This window comes from Schistocerca americana, chromosome 4 (genome assembly GCF_021461395.2).
Source record: "Schistocerca americana isolate TAMUIC-IGC-003095 chromosome 4, iqSchAmer2.1, whole genome shotgun sequence".
Classification (NCBI taxonomy): Eukaryota; Metazoa; Arthropoda; class Insecta; order Orthoptera; family Acrididae; genus Schistocerca; species Schistocerca americana.
The window spans coordinates 708,881,143-708,902,527 of record NC_060122.1 but is presented as its reverse complement, the minus strand read 5'-3'; the positions used below and the strand labels follow the sequence as shown (position 1 = coordinate 708,902,527).

Genomic DNA, 21,385 nt, shown 5'->3' with positions numbered 1-21,385 from the left:
GCTCCAGTTGTACGACTATAGCATTAACTTCGAACGCTAGCGAAGACCTCTGGCATATATGAATCAATGTTAAAATAAATTCCTGCAGTCCTACATCCTTTCAGAATAAACAGATTTTGTGGCAGGAGAAGGTACTCAAGAGGTGGTCTTTAATTTGAGGCAGAGAGCTGGAAAATTTCTTGAGCTCTGTGTCCCTGCCTTCATTTGTTTCCTAGATTATAAAAGAACTTTGATATGGCATTTGGGACAAGTTGAGGCGTGTGCTCAATAAGTTCGGGCTCCCAAAACACCTAGTATCTTTATTAAAAAGTATTTATGGCTGTCATACTACAAGGTAGATGCATGCTCGTGATAAGCGGGAAATCCGGTCGAGCCCCAGTCCTGCACAAATTTTCATTGTCGTCTTTTCATTATGCAGCTGATGGATGTCCATATTCGCAACTGCGAATATATTTCATGTGTTTCATTACGGCTGCAGTCGCTGCAGTGCCTCTTCCTTCAGATATGCATGCACGTCCTATGGAACACTGCATAGTAATTCGGAATAACATAGGCACATCAATATCGTATAAAAGTGGATGGTGAATACTCGCAGTTTTTAGACGTGACAATTTAAGTCAGACAAGGGTGTATTCAGTCACCTCAGACCTGTGCCGTCTGTGTAGAGTTTTGGAAATTTGTGGTAAGATCTTATGGGACCAAACTGCTGAGGTCATCGGTCCCTAAGCTTGCACACTACTTAGTCTAACTTAAACTAACTTACGCTAAGGACAACACACACACACACACACACCCATGCCCGTCCGCAGCTCGTGGTCGTGCGGTAGCGTTCTCGCAACCCGCGCTCGGGTTCCCGGGTTCGATTCCCGGTGGGGTCAGGGATTTTCTCTGCCTCGTGATGACTGGGTGTTGTGTGATATCCCTAGGTTAGTTAGGTTTAAGTAGTTGTAAGTTCTAGGGGACTGATGACCATAGATGTTAAGCCCCATAGTGCTCAGAGCCATTCGAACTTAACACATCCATGCCCGAGGGGGACTCGAACCTCCGACGGGGGGGAGCCGCACGAGCCGTGACAAGACGACTGCCCCGCGCGGCTGTGTAGAGTATGTCGTCAGGAAAGCACTGAATGTCTGGGATTGTGGAGTTTCAATTGCCGGCAGGCAGATAAACAAACTACCTTTTGCAGATGACACTACCCTCATTGCAGGAAGTGATTAAGACCTTACGGATCTGGTCGTCACAGTGAAAACTACTAGTCTAAGTTCCGACCTAGAGAAAATCATGAAAAAAAACCAGACTAATGGCTATTAATCGCCAAGGTTTAAATCAAATTCATCTTACAGCAGGCTTAAAGGATCTGAAGGTAGTGAATGATTGTGTATACCTAAGATCGCTGATCAGTTGCACAGAAAGCTTATTAATGAAATTAAACGAAGACTCGTCCTTGGCCAAGTAATAATGGTTCAACTCTCTAACATCTGGCAACACAGGTCAATATTCAAAACAACGACGTTGCGCTTGATGGAATCAAGCCGGGAATCGAACCCGGGAACCCGGGCGCGGGTTGCGAGAACGCTACCGCACGACCACGAGCCGCGGACGGGCATGGATGTGTGTGTGTTGTCCTTAGCGTAAGTTAGTTTAAGTTAGACTAAGTAGTGTGCAAGCTTAGGGACCGATGACCTCAGCAGTTTGGTCCCATAAGATCTTACCACTGATGCCTACGAGATAAGGTTTTGGCGGAACATGTTACTTGTACCACGGACAGAAAGAAGAAACAATGCTTCCATTACAGAAGAACTTAGGACCACAAGAAGTTTATCTTCCTGTGTCAGCCAAAGATACTTCCAGTCTCTTGGCCACATTATGAGAGCGGTAGGGAATAATTTAGAGAATACCAACTTGCAAGGCAAAGTCGAAGGCAGAAAACCACGAGAAAGAGCAGCAAGCAGATGGTTGGACCAAGAAAAGATTATCAGCCAACCTCTTAACATTACAAATTATCAGCCAACCTCTTAACATTTTGGATGCCTGTAGACGGAGACATCCAGTCGAAAATTCAATTACTTAAGAAATGAATGAAGAAATGAAGTCACAACACTCAGTAGTGAGTTACCCGACCAATCAGGAGAACAACCTCGTGCGTGAATATGACGATCTATTTTTAGAAGGCCTAGCGTATTTTTTTCATGACGTAATTGCGGAAACTTATTATCATTATACTTGGAGAGAGCGAAAGAGTGGTGTTTGCGCAACATCGAGAAGTTAAAACTTTCGCTGTGGACAGGATTCGAACCTGTGAGGGTAGAACGCATTGGATTTCAAGTCCAACTCCTTAACCGCTCGGACACCGCAGCTACTTCTAATTCTGCTTCTTTTACTGGTTTGATTAGGGTAGTAGACGTTTGCTGTAGGGCAAGATGGACAATCTATACTGCTATTTAAATAGACGTCGTTGTTTAACGTTGTTACCAAGAATCTCTAAAAGAACCTTACCGATTCACTTCAAAGTTTCGGATGGACATAATCTACGTTATATTTAATATACATGATGTGTGTGTGTGTGTGTGTGTGTTTGTGTGTGTGTGTGTGTGTGTGTGTGTTTACGAGTGTATATACCATATAAATGGGCGCTGATAACCGCGCACTTGAGCGCCCAACAAACCCAAACATCATCATCGTCATGATATTAAGGGCAACGTTATTACCAAAAATCTCGAAAATTTCTTGACCACTTTACTTTGAGTTCCTACACGATCCTCAAATAAACCTTCGGACTGACAAAGGCTACATATTTTTTCAGGCGCACACATCTATATATATAAGAAAAATTGGCAGCAAAAATCTCGAAATATTGTTGATTCATTCAGGACACAGGTACAGGCTGTGTTTTTCAAAAATTATGAGCAAAAATCTCGAAAAGTTCTTGACTGATTTACTTCAAATTTTTACGCGATACTCTAATAAACACCAGACGGATATAGCCTCTACATTTTTGAAACAATAATGAGCAGATTTTCTGTTAAAATTAGCTGCGAGGAAGAAAATGTTGGGCTATGAAAATTTGCGTTAGCATTTTCTTTCTTGCTGCCATTTTAACTACAAGAGCAGGGTGTTTCATCCTTTAGACAAATTGTTCCTCCCATACATATTCTTTCTCTTTACATACAATTTTACACAAAAATTGTATACCCAACGATGTGCTGTTTTCTTTTCTTCCTCGCACACGGTTTTAACGGAAGACGAAATTTATTTTTATGGCTTGTAGCCTTAGGTTTAAAATACTACTACGGAATTTGAAACTACAGAAACTTAGTAATCTTACCCGATTACAGATTAAAACTAAGCGAAATATTGTCATTGAAGCTACTATCCTCACAGATACAGCAGCAGGAGAGTTCTCTCATACCCTGTACATCAATGATCCCAACCATTTTATCCATTTATTTTAACCCCTTTGACTACGAACGGGGCATATGTATCCCACAATAGGTTATCGGAGAACAAGTTGTGACTTGTTGCATGTTATTGCTAGTGTCAGTGTCCCACTGGCAAAGGGGAGACTACTAACTGTTAGCAGAATTCTTGTAATTACAGATTGAACTTGTAGGTTGTGCTGTTCTGAAGTTTCATTGTTAACCCTTCTTGCCGTATTGTCACTTCGAATTAATTCGCACTTACAAATATACAATCCAGTTACCTAATTCGCAAAGCGGGCTGCCTCCTGTCCTTCCTGACACTTTGCCTCAACACCCTGCAAGCACGAATTGACGATTGGCACATCACAAACGAAGCCCATATTGAGCACCTGTAATGTGAGTTACAAATTTGGAAAGATGTTGACTACTGATGTGTGTCTGTTTTCAGTATGCCTTCTAGGTTTTGCGCAGTCGTCTTCAGAAACCCTGGAGGTACTTACGAATAATCCTGTATTTCCATCCCCCACGCCCCGAACCCCTTCGATAACGAAACGGCGGGAAATATTATTTTTATATTATTACTTCTGACTAAAACATTAATTAAAATAACCATAGATTAATGTTTTTGAATAAAATTGGTAATCTAAGTGCAACACCTATGTTCGACGAATTTTGTATCTGTATCGATATTTCTATGTCAGTTTGTAGTGTTGCTTATGTAGAGTGTTGTATCTATAACGGAGAGTCTTTGACTATGTATACATGTTTCAGTTATATGAAACTTTTGAACGATGTTGTTAAAATTATGCTTGTGGATTTAAATAACTAAGGGAATAATTGTTATGTAATCTACTGTACATGACTTGGTCCATAGTTAGGGAACATAGCGTTGAATGTAAAAGATGTGGGGAAGCTCCGCAGCTACGGAAGTAGTCTGGCGGAGTCGAAAAGGCATGGTTGGCGCGCAAGTGGCAACTCGTCCTTCGTGACGAGCAGTGCTGTGGTTAGCACCTTAATAACAGTAACGGATCATTGTGGCTCATATTCCTGAAGTTTTGAGGCCAGAAGAGCTTAAGAGAAGTATTTATGGGCCTCGGATGCTGAATTTGGTGATAGCATTATCATGGCATGGTTTTTGGCCATATAAATATAATCCCGACACCAAGAAGATACGTTAACAAAGTAAGGCCAACAGTACCGCCATGATTGCATCACCACCAGGTTAACACCCACTGAAAATTACGCCACCATTACCACCAGCCTTCCACTAAATTGTTTATATTTGGCACTCTGTAAATGGACCAGGTATTTGTGAAATTTGGTTGATTTTATAATAATAATTACGGCGTTGCTAAAAATTCTATCTTACAACCGCGATTATCTCAACTCACATACCTGGACAGTAATCCTATCATAGTGAATTTAATTTCGAGTGTCCTACTTTATTATGAGAAAGTGGATGAATTTGAATTTAACGTTGTGTTGTCATTTGCGCAGCCAATTATATTTTTGAGTAGGTCAAAAGACTGCTTATCAAAGCAGCTTTGTTATTTAAAGAGTTATAGTTTGTTGAGCTTTAATTAATTAACAATTAGTGTTAAGAATACTTACCATTTCTCATACATATTGGTATAGTTTTGTTAACGAGCATGGTTCTTCAAACCATGAAAGTTTAATGGTCCTCATGTATTAGGTTAGTTAGTTAATGAAGCAATGCAAAGGCTCCTTCTGTTTAATTGCTACAATCTGACTTTAAGAATGAACTATTCACTGTGTTATCTATTCTAATGCAAGTTGGTTAATGCACAAGTGTAGAGACCCTGTACTAATCAATGAAGTAACAGAGCATGATCATTAGCAGACCTCTCATTTAAATTCAGAATCATGTCAAGCTTTTCCCTGTTCAGTATTGCTACTACTTTCATGTGTACGGTAATTGGTTTTATAAACTGTTGCACGTAGTTCATTTGAGATACATCTTGTTGAGAGGTATATGTTCCTGTTTACTATCTCAATGGCCATTTAGTTCATCTGACTTACTAGTAAGTAGCACATTTAGCTGCAAGGTTAGGTTATTGTGTTGTAGTATGAACAGATATAAGGAAGGAGTTTAGTGAGAATGTCAAGGAAGGTTAAGTTAGCCTTAGCACTGCCTTCTGCTTTATCATTTTGCTTGACACAAGAATGCCTAATTAGGCTGGTGACCGGTTTTAATATGTAATGTTACAACTTGCTTTTGTACTGGGAGAGCGATTGTTCCTGACCTTTTTAATGTTAGTTATAGTCTGCTGGAGGGTTTCGGAAACGAATCCCAGTTTGATTTTTCTGTTTCCATTAGGTTATCTCACGGTCACGACTAACAAAAATTCCTCCTAGAGGTAAAACGTTAGCATCGATTGTCCTTGAAGGTGGTCGGTGGTAACGTTACAAAATGGTTCTAGGCGCTACAGTCTGGAACCGCGCGACCGCTACGGTCGCAGGTTCGAATCCTGCCTCGGACATGGATGTGTGTGATGTCCTTAGGTTAGTTAGGTTCAAGTAGTTCTAAGTTCTAGGGGACTTATGACCGCCGATGTTAAGTCCCATAGTGCTCAGAGCCATTTGAACCATTTTTTTGATGTGGATCCAGAAAACACAGAGACCCTTACATATTTAAAATCCATCTCTAACCCCATCTCTCTGATTACAATAGCTTCCATCATCCATCTTACCTCTGTGGTACATGGGTTGTCGTGTGTACATTTCGTAGCAGTCAGACAACATCATATTGGGCACTACTGTCACGGGATAAAAACATGGAACTTGTGCGCAGAGAGTTGTAATATATTAATCATCTCTTTTTACGATTTAAATCACGTCTAGATACATTTTTGATATACAGTCTCTGTATATATTAAATAATGCGCTTCGTGAAACAGTATATAAAGGTAGAATATTTGAAGTATACATGGATAGATTATGTAAAGATCAAAAACTGTAGCAAACAATACTCTGGGTAAGAATGTCATTTTGCAACAAAATCTGTGTCTGCCATATAACGAGGTTGTCAACTTGTGCCTTGATCTTACGGTGAACCAACTTACACTGATGGAAAAAGAATCGCAACACAAAGGCCATGTCCTATGTGAGTGACAGAAGCGAGAAACAGCGAGCGACTTCTGGCTACGCGACTTTCCAGCGACAATCAGCAACATCGGGCGAAAAGCTTTAGTGTCCAGCGTGCGAGCGACCATGTCGTGCTACAAGATGGCTGCTTAGAGCCAACCAACTGTTTCTATAAATTGGCATCCCTAACCTGTAGAATACTGTAGCTCGAGAGTAAGGCTACAGAATTTGGTTTACTTAAGATAATAAAGCGAAAAGAAAATGCATTGCATGAATTATAAAGGGAGGATTCTCCATGAAGAATTTCATAAATATCATCAACTACGAAGATCACCAGACAAATTCTTCGAATACACGTGAATGAGCAGAGGAGCATTCGACTATCTCATTAATAAATTAAATACGAATGCTTTTTTACATGATCAAGAACTTTTAACAGCCAATAAATGTGGAGGAATGACTGCTACATGACTAACTATGGTAAATACAAACATAAGTAAACAGACTGGTACCACAGAACTAAAGCAAGCTGTGGTGTTGGGGTAGCGTACACATTTTGTGATTACGTTGGGAAGAGGTCGTGGGTTCGATTCCGAGATTTTTCTGACTCAGTTACAATCTGTATACTAAGTTTTATGCAAACTGTTTACACTGCATCGCTAAGTATATTTTTAAGGTCTTGCCAAAGAGCTTGATCTTCACATCCATCCCAGTATATCACACACATTTAATTCCTAATAAATTACAATGAATCATGAAATTTTACAGATATTTGATGTTGTGAACGTAATTCATCAGCAGTCAATGTTAAGGCCAAGCGTTTAAATTACTCTAAATAGTATGTAAAAGTAAAAATGGCTCTGAGCACTATGCGACTAAACTTCTGAGGTCATCAGTCGCCCAGAACTTAGAACTACTTAAACCTAACTAACCTAAGGACATCACACACATCCATGCCCGAGGCAGGATTCGAACCTGCGACCGTAGCGGTCTCTCGGTTCCAGACTGCAGCGCCTTGAACCGCACGGCCACTCCGGCCGGCTGTAAAAGTAAAGCTTACAAAATTTTTGAAAAGAAAGTCAAACGTTTTGTGTAATGATTTGTCTAATAGTATGAAAAAAAATATTACGGAAACGTTTGGTGCACCTCTTTCTCCGTTCATGATTTCGAGCATCATTCAAAGGCATGTAGAACGTTTCTCTGATCTACTTATTTCTTTTACACAAATCATTTCATAAAATATTTGATTTCTTCCATTTTTGAATTTCAAGTTTTATTCAGAAAGAATGATCTTACTGACTCCTCGTTTGCCTTCCTAACGTACTGGAATCGAAGGAAGCATTTTTGAAATTTGAATACCGCTCCAATGTATCTTTTTATGTGCAAAATAGCTCGGCTTGAACAGATGACATTTTTGACACTTCATTTACAGCAGCTTTTCGTGAAATATTTCAGTTTTTCCTCAGCTTATTAATGAAGTTTTCATTGATTACCCTGATTACTTTCAAGCAGTTAAATATTTTCATGCCAAACTAGACCTCTTGCTGGTCACTTTGATACCCCGTTGACCTGTTTCTCTCCCTTTGTTTGGCTATGAAAATTTGGACAAAACCTCATGGTGTAGGTTACAGGAAGTCTTGTTTTCGCTCTGCTCACGCGTTTACAAAAACGTATCGAGTGTTAATCATATGATAAAATAGTCCTTTCTGCGTCCTGTCATTTCCAAAATTCGTTGTTTCGATATCTTGAACCTTTTATAAGATATGACGATTTTTACGACCACTTGATTCCCTAAGCGCAGAAAAAAAGTACGGACGCACTGTGAGCCACAAGTCCGCAGATATAACAACCAATATCTCAAGAATCAAAAGAGATATCATTCCTGTCTCAACTTTTCAATACAGTTTAGACATATTGGTTACATTTCATACGCAATAATATATGGCCTGAAATGAACTACACGGAAAGTCTACACAATGTGATTTTACCTCTGCAAATTTTTAAAAATTTCGTGCAGCCATGTACTCAATTTCGTGCAGCGCAGTAACTATGACGAATAACGAAGATAAATTCTGACCTTTATCGTTTAAAGATCTCAAGCTGTACGTTGCGGAAGAATCGAATTGTTTCACCGAATCGTTTTCTTAAAATCTGATGTTAAGTAATTCACAGCTGCCGTCGCGTCCGCTCCACTGCTTTGCCGAGGAGACACGTGGCTGTCGCTCTGTGTCGCGCGTGCTGCAGCGACAAGATTCAAACACGTCTGAATTCAGACGTCGCCAGTTGCAGCGGGAGACAGGCAACGACACAGATGTCGCTCATATAGGACACTTCCGTAACTACACTTGCGGTTGTGTTTTGTGGCCTGAAGCTGTCGCGTGCTGTCGCTCGCTTCCGTCGCTCACGTAGGACACGGCCTAAGAAGGAGTTGTGCGAAAGTTGGTGTTAGTTATGAATACCTTTAAGGTGACATCATGCCATTATCATGCCTCACTGAGTTTGAAAGAGGTCGTGTATTGGGGCTATGAGAAGTTGGATGTTCGTTCTGCAATACTGCAGAAAGACTTCGCAGAAATGTAGCCACTGTACATGATTGATGGCAATAGTGGTCACGAGACTATAAGATAGAAGGAAGGCTGGGCTCCCGATGGCCACGTGTCCCTACCGAGAGGGAAGACCATCGTGTCCATCGTATGGCTGTGGCTAATTGTACTGCATCTGAAGCAGCGATTTGACAGAAGTTGGCACAACAGTGAATCGGTTGCTTCAAGGGCAGCTCGAAGGCAGACGCCCTTTAGCGTGCATTCCACGGACCCCAAACCACCGCCATTTGCTACTTCAGTGGTGTCAAGCGAGAGCTCTTTGGAGGGCAGGGTGGAGGTCTGCTGTGAAGTCCAATGAAAGCTGGTTCTGCCTCGGTGCCAGTGACGGCTGTGTGTTAGTTAGGAGGTCAGCTGAGAGCCAGCAACCAGCTTGTCTGAGCGTTAGACACACTGGGTATACACCTGGAGCCGTGGTCTGGGGTGCGATTTTGAATGACAGCAGTAGAACTCTTGTGGTTATCACATGCATGCAGACTGCAAATCTGTACGTCAGTCTGGTGATTCGACCTGTTGTGCTGCCATTCTTGAACAGCATTTCAGGGGGTGTTTTCCAACAGGATAGCGCTCGCCCACATACCACGCTGTTGTAACCCAGTATGCTCCACGGAGTGTCGACATTATGCCTTCACCTGCTCGATCACCAGATCTGTCTCCAGTCGAGCACGTATGGCACCTTGTCGGACGACAACCCTAGTGTCATTTACAAACAACTGTAACAGTTCCTGTATTGACCGACTAAGTGCATCAGGCAAGAAACTCCATTGCACAAACTGAAATCCGGTACGCAAGGCATGCACGTTTACATGCCTGCATTCAACATTCTGGCGGTTACTCTGGTTGTTAACTTACCAGAATTTTACGTTTGCCATGGCGTATGTGGCGCTTACAGCGTTAATCACTTAAATATCTCACATAGACAAATGTACTCGGGAATTTTCATTACTTTACAGTAATTATTTTTTTGGTGTTACTACTTTTTTCGTCAGTGTATCTTGTCAAATTTAGTCAGTTTTACATACAAGAAAACGGAGGCACCTCTAATCCAAACCTACTCGATTAAAACACTGTTTAAGTTCTGTATATAATCATATTTTGTAATTTTTCTGTTAATTAAGGGCGTTCCAGTTTGTTTCGTCGTGTATTTCTGTTACTTCTAGGATATTCATTAATCTACCTTTTTCTTCCTCGTGAAGAATGGTTATGTTTTTAGCTACGTCATTAAAACAATGCTTCAGCTCTCTTAAATGAACACTAAATGATGAGGGACTGGATTCAATAACATTAACATGTTCTCTAAATCTTGTTTTGACGTTTCTCCCAGTTTGTCCAACAACAAGCTTATCACAAGCACTACATATTATTTTATGTACTCAAGACATGTTATACGCCTGATGCGACAGTATTCACTGTTCTGAAATCAATTTGCAGTCCAGGTTTCCAAAGCAAAAAACGAGTTATCTTATCAGGAATGTGACCACAATATGGTGAAACTATAAAGTCATCTTTTTTTCATTTGCTTACTCCTTTCTAGTGTGACATAATCTCTATTTCTAGTTTGCTCCTTCTGTTTCTTGGCGTATAACGTCAAAACTAGTGTTGGATCAAAGTCATTATTTGTAGCTATCTTTTGAAGTATATGTAATTTAGTGTTAATATTTGCCTCAACTGAAGGATATTCGGTTATCCTGTCAAACCTGAGCAGAAATGTGCCTCTTTGTGGGAATGTGGATGACAAGAGCCGTTGTGAGTTATACAATAAGACGTAGTAGGTTTTCATTATACTCTGAACAGGTGTGTACCCTCTTCTGTTTTGACCTTCAGATTAAAAAAATTAATACTCCCCTTGTCCTCATGCTGTATGATGGTGGTGATATCCTTGCGTAACGTATTAAACCGTTGGTAACGTGTATCACCTTTCTCAAGAAAGCTTACGAGCAGGACAAATGCGTCGTCTAAAAAAATGGTTCAAATGGCTCTAGGCACTATGGGACTTACCATCGGAGGTCATCAGTCCCCTAGACTTAGAACTACTTAAACCTAAGGACATCACACACATCCATGCTCGAGGCAGGATTCGAACCTGCGACCGTAGCAGCTGCGTGGTTCCGGACTGAAGCGCCTAGAACCGCTCGGCTACAGTTGCCGGCGATGTGTCGTCTACATTAATGTGATAGTACAGTACTTTTTTTGGTCACGTTATCCCGAAGTTCAAAAAATTTCATCTACATCTACATACATACTCCGCAATCCACCATACGGTACGTGCGTGGCGGAGGGTACCTCGTACCACAACTAGCATCTTCTCTCCCTGTTACACTCCCTAACAGAACGAGGGAAAAATGACTGCCTATATGCCTCTGTACGAGACCTAATCTCTCTTATCTTATCTTTGTGGTCTTTCCACGAAATGTAAGTTGGCGGCAGTAAAACTGTACTGCAGTCAGCCTCAAATGCTGGTTCTCTAAATTTCCTCAGTAGCGATTCACGAAAAGAATGCCTCGTTTCCTCTAGAGACTCCCACGGGAGTTCCTGAAGCATTTCCGTAACACTCGCGTGATAATCAAACCTACCAGTAACAAATCTAGCAGCCCGCCTCTGAATTGCTTCAATGTCCTCCCTCAATCCGACCTGATAGGGATTCCAAACGCTCGAGCAGTACTCAAGAATAGGTCGTATTAGTGTTTTATAAGCGGTCTCCTTTACAGATGAACCACATCTTCCCAAAATTCTACCGATGAACCGAAGACGACTATCCGCCTTCCCCACAACTGCCATTACATGCTTGTCCCTCTTCATATCGCTCTGTAATGTTGCGCCCAAATATTTAATCGACGTGACTGTGTCAAGCGCTACACTACTAATGGAGTATTCAAACATTACGGGATTCTTTTTCCTATTCATTAATTTACATTCATCTATATTTAGAGTTAGCTGTCATTACTTACACCAATCACAAATCCTGTCCAAGTCATCTTGTATCCTCCTACAGTCACGCAACGACCACACCTTCCCGTACACCACAGCATCATCAGCAAACAGCCGCACATTGCTATCCACCCTATCCAAAAGATCATTTATGTAGATAGGAAACAACAGCAGACCTACCACACTTCCCTGGGGCACTCCAGATGATACCCTCACCTCCGATGAACACTCACCATCGAGGACAACGTACTGGGTTCTATTACTTAAGAAGTCTTCGAGCCACTCACATGTTTGGGAACCAATCCCATATGCTCGTACCTTAGTTAGGAGTCTGCAGTGGGGCACCGAGTTCAAATGGTTCAAATGGCTCTGAGCACTATGGGACTTAACATCTGTGGTCATCAGTCCCCTAGAACCTAGAACTATTTAAACCTAACTAACCTAAGGACAACATACACATCCATGCCCGAGGCAGGATTCGAACCTGCGACCGTACGGTCACGCGGTTCCAGTCTGAAGCGCCTAGAACCGCAGGGCACCGAGTCAAACGCTTTCCGGAAGTCAAGGAATATGGCATCCGTCTGATACCCTTCATCCATGGTTCCCAAGATATCATGTGAAGAAAAAGGGCGAGTTGCGTTTCGCAGGAGCGATGCTTTCTAAAACCATGCTGATGCATGGACAGCAACTTATCTGTCTCAAGGAAATTCATTATATTCGAACTGAGAATATGTTCGAGAATCCTGCAACAAACAGATGTTAAGGATATTGGTCTACCCTTCTTATATGCAGGCGTCACCTGCGGTTTTTTCCAGTCGCTCGGGACTTTACGTTGGGCAATAGAATCGCGATAAATGCAAGCTAAGTAAGGAGCCAATGCAGTAGAGTACTCTCTGTAAAACCGATTTGGAATCCCATCAGGACCTGGCGATTTATTTATTTTCAACCCATTCAGCTGCTTCACAACCCCAGGGATGTCTATCACACCGAGCGAGGTGGCGCAGTGGTTAGCACACTGGACTCGCATTCGGGAGGACGACGGTTCAATCCCGTCTCCAGCCATCCTGATTTAGGTTTTCCGTGATTTCCCTAAATCGATTCAGGCAAATGCTGGGATGGTTCCTTTGAAAGGGCACGGCCGATTTCCTTCCCCATCCTTCCCTAACCCGAGCTTGCGCTCCGTCTCTAATGACCTCGTTGTCGACGGGACGTTAAACACCACTAACCTAAGACCTAAGTCTATCACAATGTCCTCCACACGGGAGTCTGTACGAGACTCAAACGGCGGTATGTTTGTACGATCCTCCTCCATGAAAGATTTCTCAAATGCTAAATTTAAAATTTCAGCTTTCGTTTTGCTGTCTTCCGTTGCCAGGCCAGACTGATCAGTGAGTGACTGGATGGAAGCCTTCGACCCGCTTACCGATTTTACGTAAGACCAGAAATTCTTTGGGTTTTCAGCAAGATCTTTTGCTAAGGTATGACGGTGGTAGTGGTTGAATGCTTCGCGCATCGCTCTTTTTACAGCAGCACGAATCTCTACTAACTTTTGCCTGTCGTTATTCTCCCGATCTTTCTTGTACCAAAAGTGCAACTGTCTTTGCTTCCTGAGCATTCTCCGAATTGCGCTGTTAATCCACGGTGGGTCTTTTGCGTCCGTAACCCACTTTTTCGGCACATACTTGTCCAATGCGTTATTTACAATGTGTTTAAAATTTGCCCATAATTCTTCCACGTCCATCGTACCGGAAGTAAATGAAGTCGATTCATTTACTAAGTGGGATGCTAACAACTGCTTATCTGCTCTTTCTAGTAAGAATACTCTCATAGCCTTCTTGACCGACTTTTGAACTTTCGTAACCATCGTCGTAATGACAACATCATGATCACTAATCCCTGTCTCAACACTGACACCGTCGATGAGGTCTGGTCTGTTCGTGGCTACCACATCTAAAATATTTCCATTACGCGTTGGCTGTCGATTTAGCTACTCAAGACAGTTTTCGGATAATGTGTTCAAAAGTAATTCACACTAAGGCTTGTCCGTACCACCTGAAATGAATCCATAGACATCCCAGTCTATACTAGGTAGGTTGAAGTCGCCTCCGACTAATACAGCATGATCCGGGTACTTCTGCGATACAGAATTTATGGTAAGCCGCATAAAAAATAACGTCTGAAATATTTCTTGAAACCCTTTCCAATCTCAGATTTTGTGAAATTACACATGAAATACGACTTTTCATTCTCATGTGTTTGTACGCCTGTAGATATGCATGCCAGTATAGACGTCTTTCTTAAGCATCTATTACGTTTGCACAAGTGACGGATAAATTTTGCATGGCAAATTCACGTTGTGTTTCAGCGACACTCGGTGTGGGGCGTCAGTAGTACGTCTTGTTGTTCACCAACAAGGCACATGTCGCCGGTAGAATTCTCATTCGAATGCAACATAAATTTACCTTGTAGTTGCGCCGTGTCCGAACAGTAAATCAGCCTTTAAGAGAGACATAGAAAGATAAGGAACTGCAGCAGCCGTGCTGGAGCGGAGAGTTAGTGCCTCTGTGTTATTAATGACCGAACCGACCTCATTGATAACTGCCTGTATGGAAGTTACAAGCCAGGACTTTCGTTGCCGATGTGTTTCGGTGCCGCCTCGCTGTTTCCGTTGCGTTGTGTGACTTAATCGTAAAGATCGGCAGTTGCCAAGCGCCATTTAAGTTAAATGAGCGTTCCGGTAACTCGATGATGCATGTGAGTACGGTATCTGGTCTTGCAATCTAGAGCATGCATTCGTTACGGGCGCAAGTGTTCACGCTAATACCGTCCCTCTCCCTCCCCCTCCCCCTCCCCCCTCTCTCTCTCTTTCTCCCTCCCCCTCACTAGCCCTCCCCTCTATTTCTTCCTCGCATCCTTCCATGCTTTTGCTCACTCTACCAGTGATTCATCTCTCTGACTTTTAACATTAAGGGAGGGAGACGGCACAGTGGTTACTGTAATGGGCTCGTATTTGGGCGGCAGAACATCCAGATTTACATTTTCTTTGCACCCCTGAATCACTTAAGGTGAATGATACCACTGTTCCTTTGAAAACATACGGTCGATTTCCTTTCTCATCCTTGCCGTAGTTATATCCAACATTCTCATCGTCAAACGGACGTTGAAACGCAATCTTCCTAACATACCCTCCGGACACTACATTAATTTACTGCTGCCACTTTCATCTTGTTACAACAATATATAGAAAACGAACAGACCTTGAAGATCGAACGGTACAGACCGGCCGCTGTGTCATCCTCAGCCCCTAGGCGTCACCATATGCGGATATGGAGGGGCATGTGGTCAGCAAACCATTCTCCTGCCTGTTGTCAGTTTTCGTGACCGGTGCGCTACTTCTCGAACAAGTAGTTCCCAACTGGCCTTGCAAGGGCTGAGTGCACCTCGCTTGCCAACAGCGCCCGGCAGATCCATACGGTCACCCATCCAAGTGCTATCCCAGCCCGACATCGCTTAACTTCAGTGATCTGACAGGAACCGGTGTTACCACTGAAGAATGGCCGTTGTCTGTAACAATACATACCTGAAGAAAAGCAATTATTCTCAGAAATGGTGTCTAATGGTGAGAGGTTCCATGCCCTCTTTTGCATGTTGCCTCTCATTTTCTTCAATTTTATTAATGTTCTACGGCATTGCATGGTGGTAACAGTCTGAATAAGATTATTGTAATGAGAGTATTTGTACTGAGAGCTCAAAATACTTTTCACTTGATTCCTATGCATGTTGGGTTACTTCCCTGGGTGGCCTGTGCAGGGCGACCACTGCGTTTCTGGTTGGAGGCTGCACTTCTCCAAATACTGAGATGGTCGTACAATGGGCTTAAGCGCCTGGCGGAACGCCTGACGTCGGTCGAGATTCGCCTATTGTATGCAGGGCGAAACGACCTGCTAGACGTCTGAGTGTCGCCGCAGTTTATGTGTGTACCGTTCCAGCGTGTCCGGAACGAAGACTCCTGGCGCCAACTGACTGCATTGTCCTCTTGATTCTCAGAATACTTGTGGACCATGCCCTGCTGAGTGCGACTGTCTGGTGCCAGATGGCCATTGGTCTAGGGATGTTGTTTCTGTAGCCGGTCAAAAGGCAAGTTCGGTGCCCTCACCTGAATAGCAGAGCCATCATTGGTAAACTTAAACTGAGGCTAGTTGACATCATAAAGCCCTGCTCGAAATTGGAGGGAACGTTAGCTGTTGGCGCGAATGATGTTCTGAGGTAGTGTGGAGGAATTTTGGAATCAGAACTGAATGCTGATTTTTGAGGATGGTAGGGAGATGAGCAATGTTGGCTTCGCTCTTGCGTTGTGTGGGTGCAGGGATTTGGGATGTGATCTTCGTCGGAGTCGGACGGTCTTGCGACTTAGTCGCACTTTTTTCGGCAGAACTTAGAATTCTCAGACAGCCTTCGAGGCCAAGGGTTGAAACAGAGTTGCTGCACACCAGAAGTGGCCCCTACATCATCAGAAAGCTGCCTGCCGACGACCTGCTACAAATTTCAGGATTGGTAAAGTATTTTGCGGCTCCGACATTGTAGGTTGGTTCAAATGGCTCTGAGCACTATGGGACTTAACTTCTTAGGTCATCAGTCCCCTAGAACTTGGAGAACTACTTAAACCTAACTAACCTACGGACATCACACACATCCATGCCAGAGGCAGGATTCGAACCTGTGACCGTAGCGGTCGCGCCGTTCCAGACTGAAGCGCCTAGAACCGCTCGGCCACTGCGGCCGGCGGCATACTGAAGTCCTCAGCAGCACGCGCGGTCGCTTTGCCACAAGTCCACCTTGCTTGTTTCTCCGTGTAATCCCATGTGAGCTCTCACTACTAATCGCGATACTGCAATGTAGTCGAGAGGGTAATATTTGATTGATCAGAGCCTCCAGTGATTGTCGTCAAGCTATAGCATCACAGAGGGTAGGAGCCCTTGTTCTCGAGCCAACTCTTATTCACATAATAGTTCAGAATACCCTATCCTTTAACCTACTGTTTGCATCGATAATCATGTGCCTTTATTTTCTGATGTATAATAAACCTCATTGTAATATTTAAACAGCATATCATTTAGTAGGTATAGGCAGAATCCCATTTTCTGTTGTTTATTATGGTACAGCTCTCTTTTTTTTCTCTCTGAGTAGATTACGATTTTTATTAATTTATTGTGAATGTGCACTCCTTATTTTACTAACTAGCAGAGTTCACCACCATTTCCCTTCGTTACCGTTGTGCGCATAATTGTCAGCAGCTCGTGGTCGTGCGGTAGCGTTCTCGCTTCCCGCGCCCGGGTTCCCGGGTTCGATTCCCGTCGGGGTCAGGGATTTTCTCTGCCTCGTGATGATTGGGTGTTGTGTGCTGTCCTTAGGTTAGTTAGGTTTAAGTAGTTCTAAGTTCTCGGGGACTGATGACCATAGATGTTAAGTCCCATAGTGCTCAGAGCCATTTGAACCATTTTTTGTGCGCATAATTAATTAGGTGGTAGGTAAGAAGGGGGTCGAGTTCATGTCTCGTTCTCATGCAAAATTCGTCGGAATTAAAGAGGTACAAACTGTTCTCCTCCCCGGCACCTCGCAGTGGTTACAAGCCAACAGGAATTTTACTCATACAGTGAGGGCACGTTGATGTAAAGATGAAAATTTAGTGAGCGTAAGGTATATTTTGTAAGTAGCTTTATAACCGTACATGTTTTATAAAAATGTTTTATACATGAACTTTATTTTAAATTGCTATCTCACATTGTGCAGGAGTGTCTTTTACAATTTCCTATTACATAATTGTTAACTATAATCCTTCGCTTGCAGAGAAACCGACCAATAAAGTCAAATCCCATGTCGATTTTGTTGCTTTCCCCTAAACCAAATCTGTTTCACTTATTGTATAGCACACATTTGTTAATGCATGTCATATATTCTGTACCTACAGCGAAAAACCTGTTCTAAGTCCCAAATTTTACTTTTTTATTCACTCAATGACTACTTTCGGGGCGAGGCCCATTTCCAAATCATCGTAACACAGTCAAAAATGGTGTTTTCGAAGTTGTGAAAACCAAGTGCAACGAACAGTTAAAGCGCATTCAGCGAGAGCTTATTGGAGGGCATGGTGGAAGATTGTTGTGTTCTCTGATGAAAGATGGTTCTACCTCGGTGTCAGTGAGGGCCGTGTGTTGGTTAGTAGGGGGCCAGCTGAGGGCCTGCAACCAACCTATGTACTTGCCAGACACGTTGGTGTTATGGTCTAGGGTGCGATTCCGCACGACAGCAGGAGCACTCTCGTAGTCGTCCCACACACCCTGAATGAAAATTTGAACTTCAATCTGGTGATTCAACCTATTGAGCTGCCATTCATTAACAGCATTTCAGGCGGTGTTTTCCAACAGGATAACATTCGTTCACATACCGCCGTTGTAATCCAATATGCTCTACAGAGCACTGACATGTTGCCTACACCCACTCGATCATCAGATCTGTCACCAATCGAGGACATGTGGAACATCATCGGACGAAAACTCGAGCATCTTCCACATTGACCGACCAAGTGCAAAAATGGCATGGAACTACATCCCATAAACTGACAACCGGCACCTGTACAACAAAATGTATTCCCGAAATTTCATTACTCTACATTAATTATTCTTTGGTGTTGCGATCTTTTTCCTTCAGTACATGACACAAATAACTACGTTTTTCCACTCCAGTCTGTTCTCTGACAAATTTGTCTCTCTCCTACTGACAGCCAGTATGTCTCTCTCCATTGCTCGTTGAACAAGACTCAATTCTTTTAGCGGTTATCTCGTTAAAAGCCGCAACTGCGAAATGGTAAAATACACTGAGAGTGAAGTCTCCTATATTTTAGAGGACATCGCTATCAGTTTTGAAGACCCTGTTGTTTACCAAAATCCTTCCAGACAATTCTTACACTTATTTTAATTTATTTCGCTCTGGATGCAGAATTTGTCCTCAACTGCTCTAAAATAAAAATTTACTCATTTATTCAGTGACTCCATAATCAATTTATATTATTTTATCCTCGATATGTTCGTTATACATTATTTTTGTCTTGTTGGAATTGGTTGTCATTATCTTACTTCTAAACTAACTCCATTAAATTATCCTGTTCAGCGTTAAAATTTGACTCATCTTGGAGAAAATTGCACACTGTCATCCGAAAACCGAAGGTGGTTCAGATATGTTCCACAAATAATTCATTCATCATCATTCATTCACGCGATCGGGCCCAGTGGACCGCGCGCCGGCACAGTTATAGCTCTCCATCTGCCTCTGTCTTCCATTAATAATACATCTTTTATCATGGTCATCAATATCATGCCGGCCGGTGTGACCGAGCGGTTCTAGGCGCTACAGTCTGGAACCGCGCGACCGCTACGGTCGCAGGTTCGAATCCTGCCTCGGGCATGGATGTCTGTGATGTCCTTAGGTTAGTTAGGTTTAAGTAGTTCTAAGTTCTAGGGGACTGATGACCTCAGATGTTAAGTCCCATAGTGCTCAGAGCCATTTGAACCATTTTTGAACCATCAATATCATGACTGGTGTGATGGGGCCGCCTCGAATTCCTCACCCACACCATCTCAATTGTTTGTTGAGTATATTCAAATTTCTGTATTTTCCTACAATTTTTACCATCTATAGGTCCCTCAAGTACCATGGAAGTTATTATTTGAAGTCTTAACACTTGTTCTGTCGTCCTATCCCTTCGTCTTGTCAATGTATTCTACATTTCCTGTCCTCACCAATTTCGCAGAGAATCTCCTCGTCATTATCAGCCCATATAATTTTCAACATCCTTCTGTCGCACCACATTTTAAACGCTTCGATTCTCTTCTTTTTTAGTTTTACCACAGTTCATGATTCCCTTCCTCACCATGCCGTTCTCCAGACGTATAGAACGTATAGAAATTTATTCCTCTAATGAAGGCCCATGTTTGATACCTATAAATATTTTTTGGCCAGGACTGCCCTCTTTGCATGAGCTAGTGTGCGTGTTTTGGCCCCCTTACTCTGTCCGTCATCTGTTACTTTGCCCTGAAGGCAGCAGAACTCCTTCACTTTGTCTTTACCAATATGGTATACGAAACGGAAAATATATCGTTTTTGCTTAGCGTAAACAATAGTATCCTACCTTGCGAGATGAAGAGGTGACAAAAACCAGTTTAAAAGAATCACGGGCAGTTTCCCAGCTTCATCTCAAAAACATTGCAACATAAACATTTAAGGCACCAAAACATACAATATAAATCTTACTCCATAATACATGGGTCCTTTGCACATCCTTCTCTGAGACAAAGATGACGTGATACTGTCAGGTATATCTTCAGGCGACAGCAATCACTATCATATCCACAACGAACAAAGATTTATCACGTCTGAAGATGACGGAATAAAAAAAGTAGGAAAACTAGGAAAGTCCTTGCATTCACTATAAAAATATATGCAAACATAAATACGGTTGATTTAAAATAAACAATTAATAAATCAGCTCATGTCTATTTAAGTTATCAAAGCAGACTACTCTCTAACGCACGCAAACACATACAGACTATATTGATTATGAAAATAGAAATGATGAAGACGTAAAAGGTCTCCGGAGCAATGAGGTACTATGTACTGACGCGCAGATCTTACGATTCTTTCCATTCGGCCGCGGCGAAAATTAATCAACCGCTTTACCCTGGAAATGGAATTCTTAGCCCAAGAAAGTGACGAGTGGTCCTTAAGGAAGAAATAAAGTGGCAGTCGTCCAGTAGCAAGAAACGAAATGCTCCAGAGTTCTCACGTCCTAAAAAGGCAACACTCGAGACAAGCATCGTCGACTGAATGCATGTAATTGTTTTGCCGTGAAACCGGTTACGGTAAAGTATTCTTGGCTGCGCGCGAGACACTCAGTTTCATCAGCGATTATCACATTTTTCGGTGGACGCGTAAAAAGAATTCAAGGAAGTCGCTCCGGAGAATATTATTGGCTTTCGGTACACAATAAAATTGTTCTCCAAGTTTGTTTTATGGGAAGATATCGATCAAACCGAAATGCCCATCAATCCACACTCAAGTGGTTTCCATTAAACTGGCCTTCCGAGATTGTTTTATTTCTTTGCGTACCTCGAAGAGAAAATCAAACGACAGGCTGAGAAAGAGACACAGCTTACAAGGAACCTCTTGTGTGCGAGGTTGCAAGTTAAATCTTTAGTAAGGCTGATCTGAAAGGGTTGTGTTAGCAATTATGACAGCATAAATATTAGCTGCTAGTGACTCACCATCTGCATCAAGAGGGCG

General features: G+C 42.5%; 1 non-coding gene across 1 annotated transcript; it reads right to left on the bottom strand.

The window, feature by feature from the left end:
• Positions 1–2,275: 2,275 nt before the first annotated feature.
• On the bottom strand, positions 2,276–2,357 carry Trnas-uga. Its single transcript has one exon. It is a non-coding gene; the product is annotated as a tRNA-Ser (tRNA).
• Between the last annotated feature and the right edge of the window lie 19,028 nt (positions 2,358–21,385).